A 27,992-nucleotide genomic window follows, 5' to 3' on the forward strand; every position below is an offset into this window, starting at 1 on the left:
TTTGCCTTTGATTTCTGATTCCAGAAATCAAACAACTCTTTGCTCAGTTGTTTGTCATTGGAGGGATCCCTGCACCTGTCCACACAGGAAGGTGGAACAAAGGGGAAGGGTGTATTTTAAGCAGCATGTATTAGTTTATTCATTCACTTAATTATTCAAAACACTTTTATAGTATCTACACTGTTCTGGTCACTGTTCTGGGAGCTATAACTACAAGTCTAAAAAGACAATATGTCCCTACTTTCAAGTTTACAATCTAGTGGTGGATGAAGTAGGCAATATACATATGAACAAACAATTAAACAAGGTAGGTGTAGATAGTGATAAGTTCTCCAGAACTGTAAGGACAGCTGTCCTCCACCTTCCAGAAACTAGTAGGGGCCACCAGGTTAAGAGCCATAGATCGTGAGGGGACCCAGTAGTCTGTGAGTTGCCCGCAGGATCTGACACATACAATTTTTCAGTTTTAATATTTTATCATTTTGGTTAAATACGTATCTCGTTTAAGTAACAAGTGCCTGGGGTGCTACTTTTAGCAAGTTTATAAAGAGGAAAGTCAACTCATTCTATCTAGAGGAGAGATCTTAAAATAAGTTCTATTTATTTAAGAAAGGAGGTGCATATTCTTGAACAGAAAATTCTCTGGGCAGCTAGATAGATGATTACACAGTTACACAGATAATCCTCATCTTAGAACATTATTTTAAAATTATTTTAAAAATGAAAAATTGCTACATCTGTGAAAGGTGAGATTTTGGGGTCACATGATAGAGTAATAGATAAATTCATAGGGAGAATACCAGTGCAATAATTGGAAATACATCCTCAAGACCCCTTTTTTAAAAAATTTTTTGCAGCAAGGGTATGTATCTCTGTGTTTGTCTTTACTTGTGAAAAATAATTAAAATTTGAACTGCGTTTAATTACACTTGGTAGACTGATTCTCTTTATATGCAATTTTATATTTAGAGGTAATTCCATGGAGGCTTTCCTTTAGAGTTACATATGACTTTCCACCATTCTGTGTTACTCTCTAGAAAAGAGTTCTGGGCATGTGGAGCATTTTAAATTCAGGATTTGTGGAAGATTATATTCTTATACATGACAATCGAAAGACAGACATCTCCAATTTTCTAATTAACCACAGGTCAGTTATATACCAGAAAAAAATGGTATGCCTTAAATTTTGTCAGTATTTTTCACCGGATTCATGAAAAAGTTAGATACTAAAATTTTTGGTAGAATGCATGGGGGCGGGCAGTAGGTTAAAGACAATCTAAGATTGTGAATTTAGTAGTGACATTTGAGTTCATTGTGTGTTTAATAATTCATTTTTAATAATTATATGCTCAATAACTCAACATATTGAATATAATAATTAGCTCATTGGCAGCATGTTGCCTTACCTTTCAAGCCTCAGCCTACTAATCGATTGTTCAGGAAGCATAGTGCACTTGATCCTGTCCTGATTCTGTTCCTCAAGAACCACATGCAAAGGAGTGAAAGAGAGAGAGCATTGGGATAAATAGCTAATGCATGCAGGGCTTAATATTTAGGTGAGAGGTTGATAGATGCAAACCACCGTGGCACACGTTTACCCATGTAACAAACCTGCACATCCTGCACATGTACCCTGGAACTTATAAAAATAAAATAAAGAATTCAACAATTATTCACGGTTTGAGAAACATGCTGTCTTCAGTATTTGGTATTTTTTCTATTTCCCCACTCCCTGCCAAAAGTACATTCAGGCACCTCAGAAGCAACCAAGTCACATCTTTTTTTCCTCTAAATTAAATTATCAGGGCAGGTGTCTCATTTCTCTACTTACTTTGCCTGAGTAGAAAAGGTAACTCAACGAAAGTGCTGTGTGTGACGTGTCTGGGAAAGCTACATGGGGGAAGCAAACACACCTGTTATGGAAACATCTGTGACTTTCCCCAAGGACAGCAAGAAGCACTTGTGTGTCCGCAACAGATGGTACTCCATCCCCTAACCACAGAGTCATGCCCATCTGTCCAACATAGTACAATTGCACCCCCCAAATTTGCTCACTTTAGATTGTCTGATCCTGTTGGAACAGTAGGCTATGGCATTCCTGTGGGAAAGTGTATTGTGTACCACAGTGGTTCGAACTATGTACTGGAATTTAGTAAGTAAAATCCTGGAATAACCAACTTTACTCATCATATGTCCTAATGACCCGTTTGAATCTCATATACTGTTCTTGTAAAATGGTCCGAATGGCATTCCTGGAGGGGATCCATAGACTATACAGTGTATTAGTCTGTTTAAGTTGCCTTAACAAAATACTGAGTAGCTTAAATGACATAAATCTATTTTCTCACTGTTCTGGGGGCTGGAAGTCCAACTTCAGGATTCCAGCATGATCAGATTCTAGTGAGGGTCCTCTTCCTGGCTCCCAGATTACTTCCTTTTACTGTGTCCTCACCTGACAGAGAGACAGAGAGGCAGAGAGAGAGAGAGAGAGAGAGAGAGAGAGAAAGAGAGAGAGAGAGAGAGAGAATCAGTCTCTTCCTTTAATAAACCCACCGGTCCTATTGGCTTAGGGTCCCACCCTAATGACAGTGACCTCATTTAACCTTAATTAGGTTCAATGTTCCATCTCTAAATAAAAGACCTATCTCCAAATTCAGTTACATTGTGGGAAAGTGGTTAGGGCTTCAAATATGAAGTTTTGGGAGGCACAACTCAGTCCATAGCATATAGATATGTGAGGATTAAGTGATGAAAAGGTGAATTTTTTTTGAATGCCTATTTAAGAAAAGTTATTTAGGGGTTTCATTTTCTTTAACATAAATCACAAGTTTAAAACGTGACTTTAACCCAAGTCACATTTTCTTTAACTCAAAACTCTATAAAAGTTCTCAGTCGGCCGGGCGCGGTGGCTCAAGCCTGTAATCCCAGCACTTTGGGAGGCCGAGACGGGCGGATCACGAGGTCAGGAGATCGAGACCATCCTGGCTAACACGGTGAAACCCCGTCTCTACTAAAAATACAAAAAAAACTAGCCGGGCGAAGTGGCGGGCGCCTGTAGTCCCAGCTACTCGGGAGGCTGAGGCAGGAGAATGGCGTAAACTCGGGAGGCGGAGCTTGCAGTGAGCTGAGATCTGGCCACTGCACTCCAGTCCGGGCGACAGAGCGAGACTCCGCCTCAAAAAAAAAAAAAAAAAAAAAAAAAAAAAAAAAAAAAAGTTCTCAGTCAAGTATTATCGTTCATTGAATCATTTTTCCTTGGTTTAAAACTTGTGAAGGGTGATGGGAGCTTGAGGTGAGTTAGGGAGGAGAAGGGGCACAATCTTAGCGAGGAAGAGGGAGGAGCATAATGGAAAGAACATTTGGTGCAATATTGGCTGAGTTCTAGCTCAGATTTAATGTAAGTTTTGTCAGTCAAATGGAGACCTTGATAACTACTTTTTTTAAAAAAATGTTTTATTGTAATTGACAAATAATGTTGTATATTTATGGGGTACAATGGGACTTTTTGATACATGTATACATTGTGGAATGAGCAAAGCAGGCTAAGTAGCACATTCATTTCACCAGTTATTTCACTGTGGTAAGAACAATTAAAATTCTCTTTAGCTGTTTTGAAACATATAATACATTGCTATTAACTGTAGACACTATGCTGTGCGATAGAACACCAGAATTATTCCTCCTATCTAACTGAAACTTTGTATCCATAGACCAATGTGTACCCTTTCCCTGTCTAACTTCCCACAGCCAATTGGGTGTATACCCAAAGGAATTTAAATCAGTATTTTAAAGGGATGTTTGCACTCCTGTGTTCTGTTCATTGCCACATTATTCACAAGAGCCAAGATACGGAATCAACCTAAGTGTTCATTAGCTGATGAATAGATTTTTATAAATGTGCTGATTATACAAAATAGAATACTATTTAGCCTTTAAAAAAAAAAAAACAGGCAATTCTGCTATTTGCAAACATGGATGAACCTAAGGACATTATGCTAAGTGAAATAAGTCAGGCACAGAGCGACAAATACCATATGATCTCACTTACATGTGGAATCTAAAAAGGTAGAAATTGTAGAATTAGAGAGTGGAATAATAACTGCTTCTTAATGTATATTTGGAGTTTGAATGACTAAATATACATAAAGTGCTTATATTTGAACATATAAGATGTTATAGATATTTTTTCTCTCCCTTACCCCATCTTTCCTAGTGTAATAAAGTTATGCTACAAGTTAGTCACTTATGAATTCCAATTTGAGGGTTCAGTTTGTGACTTTTGCTGGCTCCAAGAAATCAAGACATACTGAGCCACTGCATGAACAGTGTCACTAAGTATAAGAACCTGAGAAGTTCAGCTTCAACAATTCTTGAAGTCTCCCTTGAGTAGAAGGTGAGTGAAATGTCACAATTGGGCAAGAAGTGAGTTAATTCTGATTGCAACAGTAGGCAGCTATTAAGAGATGACTGTAACTCTGGATGGAAGTTTCTGTGGTTTCTGCCTTCAGCCCTGTCATGTTCAACATTCTATTCAAGACCTAGATCAAAGGAGAAGTTGATGAGCTTAGTATTCAGCTGAGAGAGATGGGCTATGTTGGCTAGAAATTAAGCAATGAGCTCAATCTAGCAAGATGCAAGTTCTGAAGTTGGACTCTTAGAAGCAACTGAGGCTCAGGGATTTCAGTAGGCACTACATTCTGGGTAATTTTAAAAATGTGTATGCTTATCCTCACATCCTTTAAGCTCAGCCAAAATCTACTCTGCAAAGTCATGCTTGAACCCTTGCTTTGAGCTAAGTGTTCTGACAATTCCAACATATATACCTGTAATAAAACTGCTCAAATAATGTTAAAGACTCTTTAAAGCCAGGATCTTTACCGTATTAATTTTCATACTCCCAATGTCTAGTGTAGTGTCTGGCACATAGGGAATTTTCAATAAATTGTGGGCTGTTGCTAGAATAAAAATTCAAAAGTAGGCAGTGTTGAGTTGGCAACTTAATTTCCTAAAAAGTATTAATTGCCTGCCCATGTGGACAATAGAAACAACAACAACAAAAATATCCTGCCAATAAATCAGGCTTTTTGGCTGATGCCTTGCAGTGCCTTGTAAATATGAGTAAGCATGTTTCCTATTCTAAAGTAAGTTAAAAAAAAAAAAAAAAAAAAAAAAAAAAAAAAAAACACCTAAAACCTAAACTCATTAACTTCATTTCACCGTCTTGAAGAGCCTGCAGTTCCTTTATATTTATAACCATTAGAGTGAGGCATGTTAAATAATTCAAATGAGAAATCCTAGTTTCCATCTTTATGTGTCTCTTGGGTTTTCCTTTGTTCACCCAGTCACCTGAAAAAATCATCAAATGTTCAAATTTATAGTCTGTGACTTGGTCACCCCAAACCTCTTGGTGGCCTGGAATGAGCATGAGATGCTCTTATTTAGCACTTGGAACTCAGTTAGATATTAGTCTTCCTGTAGTGCAATCCTCTGATGCCAGTGAGGAAGGAAATCAGAAACAGGAATCAGACGATTCTGGCCAACCCTCCCAATACAAGGAGAGAGTCACTGACGGAAATGGGTCTGGATACTGGGTTTCTCTCTCCTAAGTCCTCTGATGCCAGTTATTAAAACGGGTTACTTCTTAGAGCCGTGATGTTGAACAGCACTTCATTGAGATGATGCAGGATTTGGACTCCAAAGCGTCCCCTCCATCCCCTGTCAGCAGCATGAGCCTCAGGAGGGCAAGAGTCAGCCAGCATAGTGCACACACCCTCTGTTGAACTCATGTTCTTCCACCCAAGAAACTGAGGTGTCTGTCCTAAGAGCAGTGCCAATCCGCTGAAAATCATTGGGTTGTCTGTTTCCTTGTTTATGACTTCTCCATATAGTTGATTCTGCTCCAACTTATTTGAAAGGGACATCTGTTGGATGATTTGATGTGATGTCTGTGTTCCCTGAAAGTCATTTCTGACAGGGCGATGTAAAGGAACCTGAGAGGGAGCTCCCTCATGTGATGAGTGGCTCTTAAGTGCAGGAACAGATTTGAGAGGATTATCCAAGACAATAACTTCAAGATCAAACTAGGCCATGGAGTTAGCCATACGGCTCTGCAAATTCTTTGCGGCTCAGCCCTCTGGGGTCTCCTGTCACCGTGCTTGCCAATAATGAATTTCACTTCCATGTGGGATCTTTCAGGTCTTCTTGACACACTGAAGCCATATGTGTTTCAGTCACTTCAGACATCATCCCGCTGTTTAACTTGAAGAACAGTCTAAGTCAGTGAGGTTTGCCATGGCATCAGATCTCCTTTTAAACCCACACCGCTTGAATAATAACTATGATTCTGGATAGTTGACTCATGAATGTTTCCTGCGAAGGAACAATGAGGGTATTCTGAGGAAATGAAATCCATACAAGTAACTCCCAAACTTTATTCATGTTTGAATACTTTCTAGCTTCAAATGTTTTGACCAGACTGGTAACACATAGCAAAATCAACTGGTAAGATTGTCCCCTTTTCTTTCTTCCTCCTCCTCTACCTAACACTTCTCTAGTGTGGTACTAACTGAAGAAGGCACAAAGAGTAAGTAGAGGGCAAGGGAAATGAAAATCAAAGAACCCTGTACTCTTTTTTTGTAAATTTTCCCTCTCTCCTGGTAATCCTCCTTCAAAGGCAGTGTCCCTTTCTTAGGCCAAACCAAACTCAGAGGGTGAAGTTGGAAAACCCCGGCAACCCTATGATACATGATAAACCCATGTAAGGAGGTGGTCCTTTACAAACAGTTGGCTATGAATATCTTCTTTAAAATGGTCTGACACTCATGGCATAATTATTTTTGTAAGAGTCCTCAGGAAAGTCTGTTTTGAAATACCCCATAACTTAAGACTACGATAGTACCTCACATAGTTCAATATAAAAATAACCAGGTGGCTTGTGAAGAAGACAGGAAGCGAGAGGTGATGCTTCTCTATAGGAAAATGACACTGCAACCAGCCCCGCTGAGTCTTGAAAAGACCCTAAATATACCACTCTTCCTCCCCGACAACTACCCAAGTCATATCCTGTGAGTGACTGGATTCTAATCTGTCAAATAGTTTCTGTACATGAAAACAATCAATTTTGGAATAAGAGTTGCCAGCAGAAAGATTTCCATTTATTAGGCACCTACCAGGTGCCTGACTCTACTGGGTCCATTAAAGATATTCTTTCATTTCGTTCTCACCGGGAAACTTACAACGCTTGTTCACATTTTACAGATGGGAGAAATAAGGCACAAGAAGGTTAAACAAAACAATCCAGGCCAACTCAAGTGGAGGGATCGGTGGCTGAGTTCAGGTCTGCCTGTAAACTCCTTGAGGCCAGAACCTTTACTGTTTTGCTCACTGATGTATCCCAAGTGCCCAGAAGAATGCCTGGCAAATTGTAGCTGCTTAGTAAATACTGAATGATCACCTTAATGAGAGAACCCAGCACATGTACTCCTGACCATTATTCTCTACAGTTTCCCCTCAGTCTCCTCACTCCAGTCCATTACCTGCCACTTTCTCCCATCCTGTTTCAAAGAGAAATGGAACCCAGAGCAGCAGACACTGTAGAAAGTTACATCTTTGTGTACATCGTGCTGAAGGAACGGAGCGATTGTCAGGGTGCTGTCTCCTTGCGTCTGAGGCCTTACTTCCTTGCTCTGTCCCTTTCTTCTATCTCCTCCTTCCTCCCGCAAAGATTTTCTGAGTCCTTGCTGTGTGCTGAGCACTGGAGACTCACTGTGAACAAAGCTGGCATGGTCTCTGTCCTATGCAAATTACTGAATAAATTATAGTTACAGTGAGTGTTTTGACAGGGAGGTAAGGATGCTGTAGAAACATATAACAAGAGGACTCAGACCTGTTCTTTGAGGTCAGGGAGGACATCCTTGCAAATTTTAACTTTAAGACAAAACATAAAGAATCATTAAGAGTTCCTAATGTATACCTTGGGTTTCCTGGAGGTCTCTGCCTAAGACACTTTTAGGAGGTTCGGGAGTTAAAACTGTTTCCCTATAATACTAAGAAGTTATTTGCCTTTTCATTCTTACTGCATTACAAGTGTACAGTGGAGTTTTACAGAAGCTGCATAACATATGATATCACAACAAATTGAATGCAGAAGCAGACATGAGAATCCATTTATACTTTAGTAAGCCAGATATTGGTAAGATTTGCAAGAAAATGCAAAACAGTGCTACTAGTTTCACTCATGTATTTTTGGTTTTGGAAAATGTGGCTATGTTTTTATAAAATGTTATTTGTGTTAAGGTATAATCAGTTTACTGTGTTTTAAGATGAATTAAATATTTAAACATTTCTTGGTTCTAATTTACAACATAATATAATGATATAATCTACCTTTTTAAAATGAAAAGATCTTTGGGGTTCTTCATAGTATTTCAGAGCACAAAGGGGCCCTGAGCCCCAAAAGTTTGAGAATTGCTGAGCTAAGAAAAGAGGAGGAGGGAGTGTTCCACAGTGAAAAGCCCTTCCCTGGTATATGACTTGTAGTTTTGAGGATATTAAAGAAGTCCAATGTGGTTGGAACATAGAAAGTGAGGGAGAGAGAATATAATATGCAGACCAATGGGTAAGCAGTGCCATATTTGAGGGCAGTGACTTAATCTTAAGTCAGTGGGAAGTCACTGAAGGGTTTTAAGCAGGTTGGAATTGATGAGATACATGTTGAAAGAGGAAGGAAATGGAAAGAAGAAAGGAAAAGAATGGCAGGCAGGACACACAGAGATGGGAGGTCAGTGAGGAGGTATTTGGGGAAAACTTGCTAAGCTATGAGGGAGGGACAGTAGGGTTGGATAAAGAGGATAGATTTAAGTAATATTCATGGAGAATGTAGAGGACTTGGGTTTGATTGTCAATAGGGAGTGATTTGTAAAAGAAGGAATGAATTTTCTCATGGTTTTTTAGTCATACCACTTGATTTTAAAATCTAGTGCTACCTGATTCTGTGACTGTGAGCAAATTATTTAAACTCCATAAGCTACAATTTTCTCATCTGTAAAAAAATAGGAATAAGAGCCACAATTTCGTATGGTTGTTGAAGTTATTTTAAAAAGCACACATATCTAATATAACTGAAATATCGTAATTATTTATTTGTTTCCCTTACCTTCTCTTTAACTTTCCTTCTTACCATTTTAAGATGGAGGGGGAAGCTGGCAGTGTTCTTCAGGAAACGTAAATTCTTGGGAAGGGAGTTTGAACACAATATGCAGAATCTCCTCCTGTGATTCCTATACACCCTGGAGGTGTGCTTTCCTCAAGCACTTGAAGTGAATGTGTTCTCTAGTCTCTTCTCTCTCTCGCTCTCTTTTTTTCCTGAGGACACTCTATCATTTAAATTCAGTTATGTTTGTCTTATCTGCTCCCTTTGAACTTGAAACTTTGTCCTGTTCTTCTTGTTCCATAGTCTAATTCCTACTATTTTGTTCCTTCGCCTTTGTCTTCCCAAAGTCTTGGGCTAGCCTTCTCTATTTCTCAGCTTTGTCATACCCTTGACTTTGCAAGATTCTCTTTCCTGGCAACCACCATCTACAGACAAAATATTAACAACTTGGGAGGAGTTAGGACAGAGGCATTACAATTATTATAAAGAAAACCAGGTAGTCCTTATGACTGGGGCCTGAACTACCTCCTGTTATTCTTACGAGTATCTTTTGAAAGGCTGTTCTCAAATGCATTGATTTAAGAATTTAGAGTAATATTCTTTCGGGCTGAAGGGAAAGGAGACAGAGAACTACAAGGTCATAGGACCACGACAATATGTTGCATTTTGCCAAGTGGCCTTTATTAAACAGCCCAGGAGGTGAGTGGAGGAGAGCACGGGTCTGGCAGTCTGCCGTGGGACAAGGAGCTTTGTCTGCACGCAGGTTCCCAGCTCACAGACGGTCCACATTTGAATAGAGCCCATTGTTTACCTCTTGCGTGGAAAACAGAGGAAACAGGCAATGAGTCAGGCACCCACTTGTTTCAAAAGGAATGTTTAAAAGAGTTTCAGGGAAATCTAAGAAAAAAATAGAAGTTGGAAGGAAGATGAAGGAGACGAGGACAAAGTGAGCATTGCTGGATGCTAATGATGTGCTTGTCTTTGCTGACAGCCTATCATTCTGGATCTGTGGGTTCCAACCCTGAACCTGAACCCAACAGGAAAGGTACTTCTGGAGAAGAACTTCTACTCTGGGGAGACATTCTGGCTAAGATATAATCTGAAGTAGTTTGGAGTAAATTGATCTGCCTCCTTTCTCCATTTAAAGGATATTTGCTAAAAATGCCTTCCCCTTCCAAGGGCCCGCAGACCAGAGAGGGGGATTACAGTGTGTATAATTTTTGAAATACAGTAACTGATCAGCAAATGAAATAAACTTAGAATCTTATACAGGTCCTGTTTTCTGTGACGTGATTTCCTGATCTGCAGTTGCCCTGACTGACATTCCACTTTCCTACGGCTCCATGCTTGGTGTGGAGATGGTCTTTCCATTTTGTCATCTCATTTGGGAAAAAAAGCATGATAGTGGTATGAATGCCACAGAAAGGAAGGAAATGAGTTGGTGTCTATGGCAAAGACTCAACTATGTTCTGCTGAAAGCTCTGGTTTGCAATCCAAACTTGATGTATTATCTACTTTTTTAATTTTCAGAAACCTTAATTTTTTCTCCAAATTTGGAAAGAAAGGAATAAAATTCAGATATTACAGAAAAAATCTCAAGGAAGGAAATGAAAACAACCTGTAATCAGATCCCCAGAGTTAACCAACATAGTATAATGCTGTGTATCTTTTGATATGCAAAATAGCAAGATATGTGTATATGTGTATATATAAATAATGGAATAATTTGTACATACTGTTTAGTAACCTAAATTTTTCATCTAAAATTTGTATCACAATTTTTATGTTATGATATATCTTATTCTTAACATAATTTTGGAGGTTGTAAAACATTATTAAATAGTTCTCTATTTTTGAACACTTAGATTAGTTTCAAGGTTTTACTATTAAAATCCTTCTTACTAAAGTTTTCTAACAAATGTTCATTCATTATTCAACAAGTATTTCTTGAGCACCTACTATGTTCAAGATATGAAATTAGGCAGTTTGTCGGGGGCAAAATGATATAACACAAATAGCCTCTTTCAAGGGACTTACTGAAAAGGAATAGATTTCTCCTAAATAATCGTGACTGTTTAGGAAATGAATTTCCTTTTCCTATGGGTTTCATGTCCCTTTATATTCTCTGTAAGTCTGGTTCATACAGCTAACTTTTGTGGCTGGTTTGTTAAAGATTTTGTTAACTTATAAGCTAAATATATAAGTTAGAAAGCACTGAAAATATTATCACAATGATTATGATTGACATACTTTTGTAAAAATAAATAGGAACTGCACAGAGAAATAGTTGAAATTGGACTCCATTATAATCAGAAAATCAGCTTAATAATATGGAGCTAAAAAATTCTAGTCTGCACAGTATAACTGAAGTTGTGCTTGGAGAGCAGCAACTCAGATGGTGGTCACAACCTTACTTTATTGGGACAATGAAATATTTTAGTGGAGTCATTGGCATCTCACTCTACTTCTGAAATCAGGGCCACCCCTATTATTACTTTCCCAGTAGAGATGACTGGTTTGCTCATTTGGGTAGCATACAGTTTCCTCTGAAGTCAAGACTGTGGGATTGATTCCATTTGGTTCAGTGATTCTCTGACTACTTCAGGACCACTTCAGGTTGCATTTCTCAATTCTAAACATTGCTGGTAGAAAATCGTATCCTTGTTACAGACAAAAAGATGTAGAATGCAGAAATATTTGATCAAAAGTGTCAGATTCATGGTTGTCAAAGGCATAATTTTAAGATGACTTCCCTGAACTTGGTATTATGCCCGTATTTGAGTGAAAGGGAAACTGTCCGGGTAGGCAAAACTAATCATGCTTTTCAAAACAGAGATTTTTCTCTGGCTGGGAGTAGACGAGGGAGTCAGAGAGATCTGAAGCATAAGAATAATTCAAACTGCCATTGTTGGCTTGAAGATGGAGAACCCACTTGGAGAGGGTAAGAAGAAAATGAATTCTGCCAACAGGCAATGAGCCTGGAAGAAGTCCCCAAGACTCATATGGGAGTGGCAGTTGGCTGATATCTTGAGTGTGAGACTCTGAGCAGAAGAATTAGCTAAGCTTATCTGGAATTCTGACCTATAGAACTGTGTAATAATAAATGGCTATTGTTTCAAATTTGCATTGTTTGCATAATTTGTTATTCAGCAGCAGAAATATAACACAGTGGTCAGAACAACCCAGATTTTATGCCTTACTGATACCAAGTTTGCAACCTCTTTACCTACCATCAACCAAGGGCACATTTCTTGCCAAGTTTAAACAGGTAAGAATGAATTTTATGAATCTCTAAACCACCAAATAATAGAAGAACATGGTATCATCAAAGGTATAAAACCCATAATACATGCACATTTATTGATATTAATGAAAAGCTTCTTATAATTTATAAAAATCAAACTTATGATAGTTTAACAAATGACATAATAGAAATATATGCAGGCTGTTGATAGGGTATAGAGGAGGCTCACCTAACCTCACCTGGGCAGAGCAGGAAGAGTTTTTCCTAGAGGAAATGGTGATTGTCAAAGGAATGCAGGAGGCAATAACTTATGTTTACAGACCCTGTTCATGTGCGTAAAAACATTGGAGGAGATATAGGTCTACTGTGATGAGCCAAGAGGAGGGGCTAGGAGGTGGATAAGGCAACTTGGGATTTCATTCCCTTTCCTACTCCAAGTCTTACAGTGATCATCTCAGAAAGGAATGTTCTTATCAAGACCCTCACTTAAAAGCTTGCCCTGGTAGTAGAAGGTACTTCTACTACCAGGGCTAAGGGCGGCTTTTCATTACTCATCTAAAGTTGGAAAGGCTTTAGATGTGAGTTAAGTTTAATGGAAGGTATCTCTACTGGGAGTATCTAAACCACAGGCATCTGAGACAACCTTAGGTGAGGGCTGAATGCAAATAACTACAGTGCTCAGAATTTACAACCTAGAAAGGCTAAAAATACTGCAGTAATTATTACTACTGCTGTTTCTTAAATTCCTCATTTACAAAATCAAAGTAGCACCCATTCCTGTCTAATTAAACCAATACGGTGACAAAGAAAAAGTTTTGTTCTGAATGACTGTTTTTATTTCATTATCTCTTATTTCTTTGAACTATATTCACTGAATATGCTTTAATTTGATGTCTCACATCAGTTGAAAATGAATACAAACCATGTGTATTATTATATGCATGGTTGGGGACCAAGAAGAGCCATCAATGCATCACCAGATGAATTGGCTCACCTCACTGGCTCATGTGTGAAAGTAAACATAGATCTGCAGGACTTTTATACTTTCTGTCAATCTGGCCATATAAATTGACAGCTAGAACTTAGCAAGTTCCTCAGAGATTAGGCAGATCCAATCAAGTTCATAGGTGAAAGGGTCAAAATGAAGGTCAGAAGATAGTTCCTCTGGTATCCTCATGTATTTTGAGAAAGAAAAGGGTCTAGTAAATGGCAAAGATCCTTTTGTGGAAAGAACATTATATGACAATGTACAAATGGAGTCATTTCTTGGGGAGGTGTCTTGGAGTCCTGGGAGGCTACCTCACTTCTAAAATCCTTAGGTGTCTTCTATGCTTGCAGTGAATACACCTGTTGAAACAGGTGGAACAGGTGGATGACTGTGGGGAAAGCCAAGGTGTCTTTTGGAGGATCCCACTTCTATTAATTCATGATTGATACCTAGGAGTTATGGGGGAGACAGAGGATTTGTACTAATGCCAAACAAAAGACCAGTGCATTCACGTGGGCATGAAGGGAGGCAAATATAATCGAGTTACATGTCACTCACTCTCATTGTGGCATCACCCTACAAGTGATAGCGAAAGTAACCCCTCCCACAGCCAGATGGCCCTGTCCATCAGGAATCATATTAATGGCTGGTGCCAACCCAAATGTTTGCCTTTATCTTGTGCCACCATTGACTATTTTTCAGAAATCAGGATGTTGTTTCCCACTCTGAGATGTCTGGTTGAGCGGGTTTCGGTGTGATCAAGGAAATACGGCTGCCCTCACTTTCACTGTTCCAGCTGCCTTGGCAGCCTCCTGGCACATCCCAAATGAGGTCATATATTTAGTAAGGCAATGTCTTACCTAAGAGATCTGAGACAAATAGAGACATTTCTATATCTGACATTCAGAAAAGCTATAGGGAAGAAGCTTTAGGATATAATGGAATATAGAGAGGATTTCAAGGGAAAGAGACCTGAGGTTACTGACTGTGTAATCTTGAGAAAGCTACTTTATTTCTCTGATTTGTCAATTCCTCTGATTTATCGACAAAATTGCCATGCATGTTGCTTGGCATAATGCATGACAGAGTATTAGCTCAGATAAACGTCAGTTCTTTTCCCTTCCTTCTTCATCCAGTTTTGAGGAAATTTGACAGTTGGTATAAGTGTTCAAAAGAATTACACAATTCCTGTGTCCTTTGAGGCAAGAAACTTTGCATAATTCTTTCACCCTTAGCTCAGAATCCTCATCTCCTGCCTTTTCATTTTGGAGCTAGCAGTCACAGGAATGCCAACTGGCAAGGTGGTGCCGCTAAGCCTGAGACAGTGAGATGGATAGCTTAACCAGTGTGTCAGAATGGAAGCTTCAAGTTATTCATCTTGAAAGTCTGCATACTGTCTGAAATCAAGTGACTACTATTTAAACCAGTTTCGGAATTTTTCACTTCCGAGCTTTTACATAAACCTTTGGAAAAAACTTCCGTGGGCCAGGGTGCTAGGTATGATACTCCCTCTCTGATCTGTTCACCAAATAATATTTAGATAAATACAGCTCTGCTTTCAAATAGTACTCCACTGTTAGGGACCAAATGTTTGTGTCCCCCAAAATTTATGTGGCAAAATCCTAACACCCAAGGTGATGGCATCAGGAGGTAGGGACTCTTGATAGGAAAGTAATGAAGCCTTGAAGATAGAGCCCTCATGATTGGAATTAGTGCTCTTATAAAAGAGACCCCAGAGAACTCCTTCACCTTTCTGCCACATGTGGACACAGTGAGAAGACAACCATCTATGAACTAGGAAATAGACCTTCACTGGACATGGAATCTGCCTGTGCCTTGATCTTGGGCTTTCTAACCTCCATAACTGTGAGAAAGAAATGTTTGTTGAAGCCACCCAGTTTATTGTATTTTTGTTGTAACAGCCCAAGTAGTCTAAGACACCATGTAACTGCCTACAGCAAGAGGAAATGATACATGATTTTGGAGCCCAAGGACAAATAAAGTAGACACACAGACATTCATTTCCAAGAAGAAAAATGAAAAATGCATGTCTGTGTGTGAAAGCTTCAACTGAGCTTTTGCGTATTGTCCTTCAGAAGGGCTTATCAGCATTTTTGTTTATTGGTTGTGTTTCGTTTTTTTCTTCTATTTTATATAGTTTCTGTAAAGAAGCCAGGATGTTCCCTCACTGGTTTCCTGAACAATGTGATCAAGGACCCACATCGTCCCCCTGGTCTTGAGGATCCCATGAAGATCAGGAATGTGGTGGTGTTCTCCCTGTTAGCCTCTTCTGACCAGCAAAGGCATTTTTCAGATGGAGGGAAGGGCCTTTCCAAGTCTGATCTCAGACCTGGCTGTGTCCAGATTGTGTCACAGGCTGTGTCCAGATTGTGGTTTTGGGCACTTGTAGTTACCAGCTTGGTTTTGGCTGGAGAAAGAAAAATTCCTATCACGAATACACCCAATTACCTCATGATTCAAAGATGGAGGCAGACATGCACAATTAACTTCCTTCTTACCTGATTCACCTGCCTCTACTCAGGAACTGGACACATTTCACTGTAGGTCTTTCATTCTTTCAGAAAGTTTTTTGTTGTTGTTGTATATTTATGGGTGCTTAATGGAATTTCCATGAAGCTTTTAACTTTGTTCATGATCATCTAATATTGTCACCATATCTCAGGGAAATTTCTAGGCTCAAAAGTCTACCAATTTATGTGGTGTTCCAAATACACAGCTACATTTGACCATTAGGAAGCCAATGGTTTTCCTAGACAAGTTTGCAAAATTCTGCAGTGTTATAGATATTCTTGCTTTAAAAAACTTGTGACAATTTCTAAGCTAATAGTAACAATAGTAACAACAACCATGAGAACATCAACAATAAATGCTACCTCTTGATGAGCCCTTATGTATTTTTAAGTACTATGCTAATGATTAACACGAATTACTTTAATCCTTACAAAGGCCTAGTGAGGTAGGTAATTTATTTTCTCCGTTGTCCAGATGAAGAAGCTGAGGCTAAGAAAGATTTAATGACATATTTAAGGTCAGAGAACAGATAACTGGTAAAGATATATTTTTATAGGAAGGCAAATACTCCTATTATTCAGCTCTATAATGGAATGAAATTGACACATGCTACAACATGGATGAATGTTGAAGACATTATGCTAACTGAAATAGGACAGGCATAAAGGACAAATACTGTATGATTCGACATATGTGAGGTACACAGAGTAGTCCAATTTTATAGGAACAGAAAGTAGAATAAATGTTGGCAGGGGCTGGGGGCAGAGGGAAATGTGAATTTATTTAGCAGGTACAGGGTTTCAGTTTAGAAAGATGAAAAGTTCTGGACATAGATAGTGGTGATGTTTATACAACAATGTGAATGTACTTAATGCTTCTGGACTGCATACTTTTAAGTGGTAAAATTTTAATTTTAATGTTATGTAATTTTACCACAATAAAAAATTACTAGAAAAAGATGAAAAAAAATTTTAAACAATGAATACTGACCAATTAGTGTGCCTTCAAATGAAGGATTCATTGTATATTTTAACTTAAATCAATAAACTCTAAGTGTGTAAATGATGAATAAAAATAGACTACCTTGTAGGAGAAGAATCCTTCTCTCTTTTCAGTGGAAGCGTTGTTTGACCTCTTTCCTCAGGGCTTTGGTCCTGTTCTCTTGGAGTCTTAAGAGAGACAAAAACAAGCATGGTGTCTTATGTGTTCACTATTAGTTTTGCTTCCTCATCATCTCCTTTCAGCAAAACCATCTGAAGGTCCACTATCCATTGACTTCCCTGGGGTGACAGTGTTATAAGTTTTTACTTTCACTGGTCTGAAGAAGGTGGAGTTTTATTTTTTTCTCTTGTTTGTGTCAATCCCTCCTCCAACACCCATAGAATTGGCCCCAGTCTAGGTGCCAACATGACACTTGGTTCAGTTTTCATTGGCCCACTGTTCAGTCCCTACCACCTCACCTCCCTCTCACTCGCTTAGAGTATCTGACAGGTGGCATGTCGTTAAGGACAACAGCAACAACAACGTGACCTAAACTCTTTTTCTGGGGGTCCATACAACATAGGTTGTAGCCTTAGTCTTCTACATTTAAAACAATGTGGTTAACTCTTGCCTTTAACAAACCTAATTAAAGGTAATCTTTGAATGGGAAAAACTGAAATTGAGATGTTTTGGCTTTACCAATAGCTAGACAAAGCTTGCGCCAAGACATTCTAACAGATCTGGTTTTGTTAGATTGTGGCTCTCATGCTAGTTCATGGCAAACCCTCTTCTAAATAAACATGGAAATCTAGACTACTTGGCCACACTTCATGTCCTGCTACTACCCAATGCAATTTTTTTTTTTTTTTTTTTTGAGACGGAGTCTCGCTCTGTCGCCCAGGCTGGAGTGCAGTGGCCGGATCTCAGCTCACTGCAAGCTCCGCCTCCCGGGTTTACGCCATTCTCCTGCCTCAGCCTCCCGAGTAGCTGGGACTACAGGCGCCCGCCACCTCGCCCGGCTAGTTTTTTGTATTTTTTTTAGTAGAGACGGGGTTTCACCGTGTTAGCCAGGATGGTCTCGATCTCCTGACCTCGTGATCCACCCGTCTCGGCCTCCCAAAGTGCCGGGATTACAGGCTTGAGCCACCGCGCCCGGCCCCAATGCAGTTTTTAAAGACTGTAATGAATATATGCGCTCTCTCTCTCTCTCTCTCTCTCTCTCTCTCTCTACATATATATATATTTGCCCACTTTGAGTCAGAATGAATTTGGAAAATTTTAATCTCCAGGACTAGGCAATGTTATGCATTTACTTAGGTAAAACAATTATTCATTTCGTTGGAAAATGTAACAGTTGCAATGTTATTTTGGTCTAAGTCTGTTACTACAATCTGTGTATGGCGAATGTGCTTTCCTGAGAAACATTTGGGGAAATTGTGCCACAGGTTATTCTATCTCATCAGAACTCATCATTGTTAGTGACTTTATCAACCATGAAAAACTGATGACTAATGTAGTAATAGTACATGTGGCTTTTTAAGGAATGTAGATGCATTAAGGAAGTGAATTATTCATGTGTATGTTATAAATAAGCAGATAACCACATAAAACTTGTTGTAAAAATGTCAGTAAGGATAAGTATTTACAGAAAAAAACCACCCATATTAGATATTACATTCTTTTAATAAAAGGGCAAACATAGTCCACTGTGGAAGATTGCAATGTATCTCATGGTGGCCATCTCATCTAGACATTCTTTGGCCTAGGCATTAATGTGTTAGGCTTTCAGTTCTGTGTTCATGAAGACATTTTTGACCACTCCAATAATATATCTTGAGATTTGTCTCTTTCCCTCACAAGTTTAATGAAAAACAACCTGTATACTATCTGTGCTTGTTAGAATGGAGTTGTTACTACAGCCTTTCCTTCCATGTGAAGGGTTAGAGGATTATCTATCTTGCTCACTCTTGCTCTTACTCTTGTATTCCGTGTCTAACATTCCTGTTTCAGATCTACCTTCTCATACTTGGCTTTGCCTTTATTCCCCAGTCACATCTTCTTCAAGTTCAGTGGTGAAAAATAATGGAAGAACCAATTATTAAGTACATTCCTAGAAGATCCCTGGAAGATCCCTACCAAGAGATCTTGGGAATAGAAGGCAGATATATGTACAGGGATTAGTTTAATGCAGAAGGCATGGATCTCTTACAAGCTCAATCACCTTATCTTCTCTAAGACATTTGTTTTTAATCTACTTAATTGAGGGAGGATAAAACTTCCTTGGAGGGTGGTTCTGTTAATTAAATAGAATGAAGAATGCATAACATTGCCTAGTCCTGGAGATTAAAATTTTCCAAATTCAGCATATAGCTTGTTTCTCATGCCCTGTGACAAGATCTTTTCATGATAAGAGAAACTTTGTACTGAACGAAAGCTCTAAACTGCTCCCAGAATATCCCAGAGCCCTTGATATGACAAGAATGTTCTTCTCTTCAGGAACAGAAAGTGTTGGGTCAGAGGTAGAGGATGTCTATTTAGACATAGCTCAGCAGGTGGAGAAAAGGAGATGATGCTCAGGCATGAGTATCCACAGGCTGCATTCTTCTCTGTAGCTTCAATCCAAGGAGGCAGAGTTAGAGTGAGAGGAAAGCTTCAAGAAAATTACATGTTTTCTTTATGAAATGTCTCCTCTTGCAAGGGTTTCATTTTTCACTGCATATTTTGAAGAGCCTGGGTTTCCTGATGCCATTTGGAGTCTTGGCTTTTAAGACCTTTCTCAGTCTTAATCTCAGAGAAACTTTCTTCTCCTGCAATCAAGAAAAATGAAAAGAACTGGAGTCCGTCTTACGTGTGTGAGGGTGTTGACGCTGGACGAGATGAAGAATCCAGATCCCATGGGCCTCAGTGGGGCTGCTTTCCCTGGCTCAGCCTTGGTGGGCAGTACAACCAGGGGATGCAGCTCCAGACCTCTCTGCCCTGTGCACAGGAGAGGGGAGCATGTCAATAAGAAGCAGACTGGAATGCTATATTGCTTCTGCTGCTCTACTGACTTCCCCCCATACCTATTCCGTTAATTGTTTGCCATAATGACTTGGAAAATGATGCCAGTTTTAACACAGCTTCTTTTTATGACGTAAGAACTTCTTATTCAAAAATTTACAGAATACACAAAATTAGTATTTCAACATGATTTCAAAGAAAGACACATTCAACATAGTAGTTTCTAATCACAGAATATCACATGGAACAAATTTGAATTGCATACCACATAACCAAATGTTCTGCATTGCCTGTGTATACTAAGTGAGAAGGATGAAGAGGTAACCTCTTTTAAGACATTTTGATCTGTTGTTTACATGTACTATTTCCACATATTTTGAAGTACTTTAGTGTTTTTCTAATACTAGGACTTTATTTTGAAGGCATTTTGGATACAACATGACTATAAGGCCTGTAAACATTGAAAAACTGGAGAAGAAAATGATATAGGAGAAAAAATATGCCTTCCCCAAAAATGACTTTTCCTTCACTGTCAAGTCTCTCTGTCTCTCTCGTTCTTTCTCTCACTCTGTATGTGTGTATCGTTTGGTAAACATAATAAACCTTCATGAGATTACATTTTATTCACAAACTACTTTTATTTACTTCTAAATAATTGCTTATTATATAAATCTTCAAACATTCTTCAGTTGATCTGTTTTTCTATCTGTGATACTTATATTCAGAAATATTAAGTTGAGATGGACCATATTATCTTTTCTGTCAAATAGGGTTTATTTAATGGATTTTTAATTAGTTACCAAATTTTCAGTAATGAATTAAAGGTTTTAAGCAAGGAATAGAGGAATAGGTGTATTTATTACAGATCCCTGTCTGATTATCCTTTCTATGCTCAATATTATATTCCCAACTGTCCTTTTGGTTTAATGAGTGCTATAAATTCACCCATTAAATGAATGATTTTGAGTTTATATAAAGAAGGAAAGACGTATAAGGTCAGATGTTTTCTGACCTAGAAAGATAGTAAGCCAGGAACTTGGATGGGACTTTGTATTAGTCTGTTTCCAAACTGCTATGAAGAACTGCCTGAGACTGGGTAATTTATAAAGGAAAGAGGTTTAATTGACTCACAGTTCAGCATGACTGGGGAGGCCTCAGGAAACTTACAATCATGGAAAAGTCCCTTTTAAAACCATCAGATCTCGTGAGAACTCAATCACTATCACGAGAACAGCATGGGGGAAACGGCCCCCATAATCCAACTATCTCTACCTGGTCTCTCTCTTGACATATAGGGATTATAGGGGATATAATTCAAGATGAGATTTGGGTGGAGACACAAAGCCTAACCATATCAGACTTCCAGAAGTTACAGAATTCATGTTTCTACATTCATTCAGGAATTAAAGTATATAACATAAATAAGAACTATAATTTATTGAGTTGTGATTTAGGCTCTGTTTTAGGCACTGTATAGATGCATTTGAATTCACAAGAGTTCTGTAATATGTATATTATTTTATTGATTTGGGGAAACTGAAGCTCAGAAATCTTACTCATTTGTTTAATTTGTCTCTCCCTTTCCTCCACCACACTACAAAATAATTTAAACCAGCGTTCAAAAAGAATGACTTACCCAAGGTCACCCAACTAAAAGTGCTGGGTCAGTTTTCAATCAAGGTTTTTAGAACTCCAAACTGTATTCATACCCACCCCTCTCACGATGTGCCACAGGGTTGAGGGGAATACTCTCCCAGTTCTTTAGGACTTTGAAAATTCTACTAGTACTTCAATGCAGTCTCTTATCAGCCAGGGAACAAGTGGTAACTCCATGGCAGGATGACAGGCCTCCTGGGGCCCTATTGAGATAGTGCAGTCTCCCTGATCCCTGTAAGGAGCCTGAGGGATATGTAGAGCCCTGGAAATGGCTGAGTTGAGCTTTTCTGTCCTTGATATTCTTAAAAATGTTGGAGGCACTTCCTGAGCTAAATTAGACATTCCAGGAAAGCTAAGCCAACCTAAAGCTCAAAAACAATTTTTAAATAACTCTCTCCTCATGTGTGTCTCATTTTCTTAAGGCAGCTAGAAAGACCCTTTTTTATTATCTGTACTGGGACTATCAAGTAGATTAAAGCAGAGTCCATTCGTGGGGAGGAAGTAGTTCCTGAGTGCTGGGCTGTCCTTGGGGGCAGATGCTACCACACCAGATTAACCTCACGTGCAAGAAGCCTAACCAATAATGACTCTGAGGGAGTGGGTTGGTGTCATGGCTGGAAAGCATTAGCAAGTGTCCTGGTCTGTGGTAAATTAGAAGTCATGTGTTCCATCTAAGGGATGGGCTGCTACTTCCTTTTGTTGGATCTCCTGATGTTTTTTCAAAGTCATAAATCTAGATTTTTAAAATAAACATTTTAAATGTTTGTATTAATCTATTCTTACACTGCTATAAAGAACTACCTGACACTGGGTACTTTATGAAAAAAAAAAAAAAAGGTTTAATTGACTCACAGTTCCACAGGAAGCATGACTGGGGAGTCCTCAGGAAACTTAAACATGGCAGAAAGCGAAGGGGAAGCAAGCGCCTACTTCACATAGTGGAGTGGCAGAGAGAGAGGGTAAAGGGGGAAGTACTACACACTTTGAAACAACCAAATTTCATAAAAACTCACTGCCACAAGAACAGCAAGGGGGAAATCTGCTCCCATGATCCAGTCACCTCCCATGAGGCCCCTTCCCCAACACTGAGAATTACAACTGGACATGAGATTTGGGTGTGGTCACAGAGACAAACCATATCAATGTTGGATCTATTTTTTAAGAACTGTATTGATCAAGATAGGCCTGGGCTGAACTAGGCTCTGAAGCATAAAGAAGCTTGACAGATAAATGATAAATATCTCTTAATTGTCTTTGTAAAAGACAGAACAAGTGAACTGACCTGACTCTTCCTGTGTCTCAGAATGATTCAGTCCTTCTGCTGACCAGGAATGGATAAAATAAAAAGAAGTATCACTTTGAATTGCTTTGGAAAGCTAGAATGCATGTGTAAAAAGGCTGGATTTCAAGGGATGGAGTAGAAACCCAGTTTTTCCTTCCATAACCAAATTTCATAATGTTGTTAAATCGTGTCTGCTTTAAGTTCTAAAATGTTCTCCTGTCTGTTGGACAAAAAGGCCACAGAATTTATCAAGACTACGTTGGTGGACAGAAGCAAATCCTCTTTTACTTATTGTCCATGAAGCACCCGAGAGTTCTTTCTGGAGAGGAAGAACATTGAGAATATTTAAAAAGAGCTGCCCAAGCAGCCCTCCTAATTGTCCATATCTTAGACATACATTTAAATATATGTTTCAGCATTTTTCACATCCTGAAAGCCCTAAGGAATTCACAGTTATCAGACAACCTGACCACCATCAAAATACAATATTTAAACACCAGCAAAATTCCTCTTGTCCTAGGACTTGTAAGAGGCTCATATTAATGGTATGGATCCCATTCATCAGAATATTTTCTCCAAAGGTAGCATGCACATGTTGAGTTAATGGATCATTAATTTCTCTGCTATCATTGATGGAGGTTTTAGGCTGCCATTATTTATCAGTGATGCTGGGGACCAGTGGTACAGCTCATATAGAAGTCATCTTTGAATTTAGTTTGCTTCACATCATATAATTTCTCTCCATCTAATTGTCTTCTTAATTGCATTTCCACAAGCTGAATAGTAACATTAGTACTCATTTTCTTAGCATATCAATTGTTGCGTATGAGTCTCAGTCTACAGGATCAAGTGTGCCAAAGAATAACACAGGTACTTATTTTCTAAAAATCAACTTAATTTCACATCTGATTCTTTTCGTCTGGCTAAATTGAATCCACTTTACCTCAGTCATTTTTGGTGTCACCTCTGTCAAAAGTAATAAAACCCAGGTACTAGTTGAAGTGGTAAGGACATATTTTAATCAGTAATAACTATTAAAATAGAGAAGAGAGCCCAGTGTGAACTAAGCTCAACTTTCATTTGTGTAGAGGTGATTGGGTATTCTTTTTTTTAGCTTCTAATTATTTTAATTTTTAATTTTTGTGGGTACACAGGTGTATATATGGGATACATGAGCTATTCTGATACAGGAATACAATGCATAATAATCACATCAGGGTAAGTAGGGTCTCCATCACCTTAAGTATTTATCCTTTATTTGTGTTACAAACAATTCAATTATACTCTTTTAGTTATTTTTTTATTTTTTATTTTTATTATACTTTAAGTTCTGGGATACATGTGCAGAACGTGCATGTTTGTTACATAGGTGTACATGTGCCATGGTGGTTTGCTGCACCCGTCAACCTGTCACTGACATTAGTTATTTCTCCTAATGCTACCCCTCCCCTAGCACCCTACACCACAATAGGCTCTGGTGTGTGATATTCCCCTCCCTGTGCCCATATGTTCTCATTGTTCACCTCCCACTTGTGAGTGAAAACATGCAGTGTGTGGTTTAGTTCCTGTGTTAGTTTGCTGAGAATGATGGTTTCCACCTTCATCCATGTCCCTGCAAAGGACCTGAACTCATTCTTTTTCATGGCTGCATAGTATTCCATGGTGTGTATGTACCACATTTACTTTATCCAGTCTAACATTGATGGGCATTGGGGTTAGTTCCAAGTCTTTGCTATTGTGAATAGTGCTGCAATAAACATACATGTGCATGTGTCTTTATAGTAGAATGATTTATAATCCTTGGGGTATATACCCAGTAGTGGGATTGGGTGTGGTGGTCTTAAAGGGGAGAATGAGAAAGTAGGACACGGGAACAGTGGGGACTTGAGTAGAATCAGGGAAGTGGAAATTCTCAAAAAGCAGGAAGGCAAATCTGTCAATGTTATTAGGCCATTTGGCTTTCTTAACTGGCACTTATGGAAAGTAGGCTCCTAACCTCCTACAGAGACTGAGAGATGGGGAGACAACACCAGCACATCTTCAGGTGTTGGAGAAGCAGTCAATTCTTTTGACAGCCTTGAGCTTTCCCAGGCAGGAATTTAAAGGAGGTAGAGCTGTCATTCTAGGGACATGAGCTTGTGCTGTTAGAAGCTCACTATGCTAGTGTGTGTCAGTGTGTGTGTATGTGTGTGTGCGCTCCAGGGACTATGGACAAAATCATTTATTTTGAGAATAGTTTTTGTAGTTTCTGTAGTTTTTATAGGCTAAAGTTGAGGTCTCGTGGAGAAGAGGGCTCAGAGGGTCCTGACTAGAGTCTGGTCAAGGAGAGAGTCTTTGTCCCCACTCTGACAGAGGTCATGCCAGTGCTGCAGAATCACCTGTGACCAAGCATCAGGCATCAGGCATTGGGGTGCTGGGTATACTCTGCACTCTCCCAACTATTCTGTTCTGTTGTCCCTATCAACATCACGTTTCAGGCCTGGGGATCTCTGCTGCTCCTGCCACTCTCAACACACAGGAATGTTCTTGAAGGCAGGAACTCTCAGTGGCCATTGACTCATCCCCTAGAGACAGCTGGGGATCAATTCTGGGAATATGCCTCACCAAGAAGAGGCCTGAGTCCTGCAACCCTGCCTCTGGGAGGAGATTCCTCTCTGTTAGTTGAAGGGCAAAACTCCTCTCTCTCATCTACTTTTTTCAAACCTCCATGCTATTTTCTCCAAACTCTCTTCCTTAATGAGCTTAGGCTTTTGAAAATACAATTCAGGAAGTTTTGTGGGCTACTTTTATTTCTGCTCAGTCACATCTCTCCCCGAGGCGTTGAAACACAAAGCCTGCTGTTAGACTGATTAAGGGGGAAGGGGAAATTCAGAGAGAAAAACAAAAACTAATGTCTTAGAATATTTTCCACTAACACACACTTGTTGGCATAGAAAGATGAGAACCTAGATTTAGAAGTTCACCCTGAATAAATGGTAGTGTATAAGAGGGGCTCAGTTTTGCATCACTGATAATTTGCTTAAGTGAAGATTGTAGGAAGCACACTGGTCAGGTCATAAGGTGGGTGTTCTGGTTTCTCTCTTGCCTACTGTCCCCTTACTGCCAGTCCTTACCTGAAATCTCTCTTCCAGCAATCGTATTTTTAAACTTACAGCAGTAACTAATCCTCATGATACTAAATGTACAAGTAGGTACAAGTAGCATATACATTATTAGCTTGATTAGCACCTAAGCAATGCTTTTAGGCTTTTGAAGACAGAACTCAGGAAGTTCTGAGGCTACTTTTATTTCTGCCCAGTCCCATCTCTTGCTGATTGTCACATATCTAAGGAGGCTTTTGCCTGACGCCCAATACTGTCCTGAGTGGTCATCCCAATCACTTCAGAAAAAGTCTGCCAAACCAGTTACTCACGTCAAAGGCTACCCTTTTCCAATTGAGTTTTTGGCTTTTATTGCACGGTACAAATATTCCATTTTCAGACATAAATGGGATATCACCTTGCCTCTGGCAATTGTCATTTACCCCCATAACTTCTCTCCCTATTCTTCTGGAACCAATTTCCAGGATAACAATAATTTTCCTTCTTTTAGAAGTATAATTTTTAAAAGCAAGATAGAGCTACAAAGTCTGTTAATATTTTGACCCACTTTTTTTTTTTTTTTTTCACAAAGTGGCCTGGTCAGTGGCTGGGAAAAAGATAATTAAGCAGGCATGGTGACTCAGGCCTGTAATCTCAGTGCTTTGGGAGGGTAAGGCAGGAAGATCACTTGAGGCCAGGAGTTTGAGATCAGCCTGCACAAGTTATTAAGGCTCCGTCTCTACAACATTTTTTTAAAAAACTAGTCTGGCATGGTGGCACGTACCTGTAGTCCCAGCTACTCAAGAGGCTGAGATGTGATGATCTTTTGAGTCTAGAAGTTCGAGGCCATAGTGAGCTGTGATTGTGCCACTGCACTCCACCCTGGGCATTGGAACAAAACCCCGTTTCTGTTAAAATAATAATAAAATTTTAAAACATCTATCTAATCAATACAGTTTCCATTTTTAATGGAAACATTAAAATCCATCTTGTAGGTAAAAAGACTTAAGCCCAACGAAGTGCTTTGAAACACCATTTGAATATGCATTTGGAGGTCTCTTGGCAGGTCTCTCCCAATGTCTCCTTTCAGCACAGTCTCCTCCCTCTCTTTGTTATGTAACAAGAACAGTCTAAAATGTCTTCCACTGCAGTCAACATTTCACTCATTTTACATGTTTTTTCCTTTCTCTCACTTGGCACTTGGCAGTATTGCTTTCCTGAAGCGGTTGATCATGTAGAAGGCGAATCTGTTCCATGGGCCTATTCCTGCCTTTTCCCTCTGAGTTGCATGTGCACAGTTGCATCTGATGTAATTTGTCATAAGTGAATGGATGTCAGTGTCCCATGCTGCCTTCCTTCTCTCCTTTTCCTTCCCTTGTGGTTCCCTTGCCAGGAACAATGTATGTGTTTCGTGAAGTTTGTCTTACCCAAGGCCAGATGCCCTTGACTGAAGTCCAGGATGCATCCTGATCCTGTTTACAGGCGAGGAAGGACCAAGTCTGGGGCGCTGGAGAGATTGTGGGGGCATGAGAGTTAATCGTCATAGGCACTTGTCACATCAAAACAAGCCCATCCTTAGCCGGCTTCCTCTGGAGTTTGATGTCACGATCAGTGTGTTGTTTCCTGATGCTGAAGCCACGACAGATCTATATTATATTTGTTTCCATCTCCTGAATTAAAATTGACTCCTGCAAGGAAACAATGAATACTGAGAAGGCTGAACACGTTACTGGCCACATGTTCTTTCTCGTCTCTGCATACTTCTAAAATGGAAACGGACCAATTTTTCTCCAATGCTATTCTGTCTCCTGAACTACCTCTTTGTAAACATTTCCTAAGGGCTTTCATTTAATCAGGAGCCTATTTCCCAGGGATTTCAAGTGTGCACCTGACCTGGGTTTGTGAGCAAGGGAACCCAGACAGGATCAAAAATATTTTAAAAAATGAATACATAAAAGCTTGGATTTGAGAGCCACACTTTGTTTAAAACATCAGTGATGATAAATGTGTTTTCGTTTTGAGAATTGGCTTTTCTTAAATTTAATAACACTAAAATGACTTTAGAGTGAGAGAAAAAT

At 39.2% G+C, this 27,992-nt stretch overlaps 1 protein-coding gene and 1 long non-coding RNA gene across 5 annotated transcripts in view; one reads left to right on the forward strand and one right to left on the reverse strand.

Moving 5' to 3' along the window:
- The window catches only part of LOC115897719 (chromobox protein homolog 3-like), a 685,812-nt gene that overhangs the window by 167,366 nt on the left and 490,454 nt on the right, over positions 1 to 27,992 (forward strand). The gene's annotated exons all lie outside the window — the stretch shown is intronic.
- CUNH15orf54 lies at positions 5,625 to 6,181 on the reverse strand. The gene has a single exon (XR_004057497.1). It is a non-coding gene; the product is annotated as a chromosome unknown C15orf54 homolog (long non-coding RNA).

The sequence above is a fragment of the Rhinopithecus roxellana genome, chromosome 5 (genome assembly GCF_007565055.1).
Source record: "Rhinopithecus roxellana isolate Shanxi Qingling chromosome 5, ASM756505v1, whole genome shotgun sequence".
Taxonomy (NCBI): domain Eukaryota; kingdom Metazoa; phylum Chordata; class Mammalia; order Primates; family Cercopithecidae; genus Rhinopithecus; species Rhinopithecus roxellana.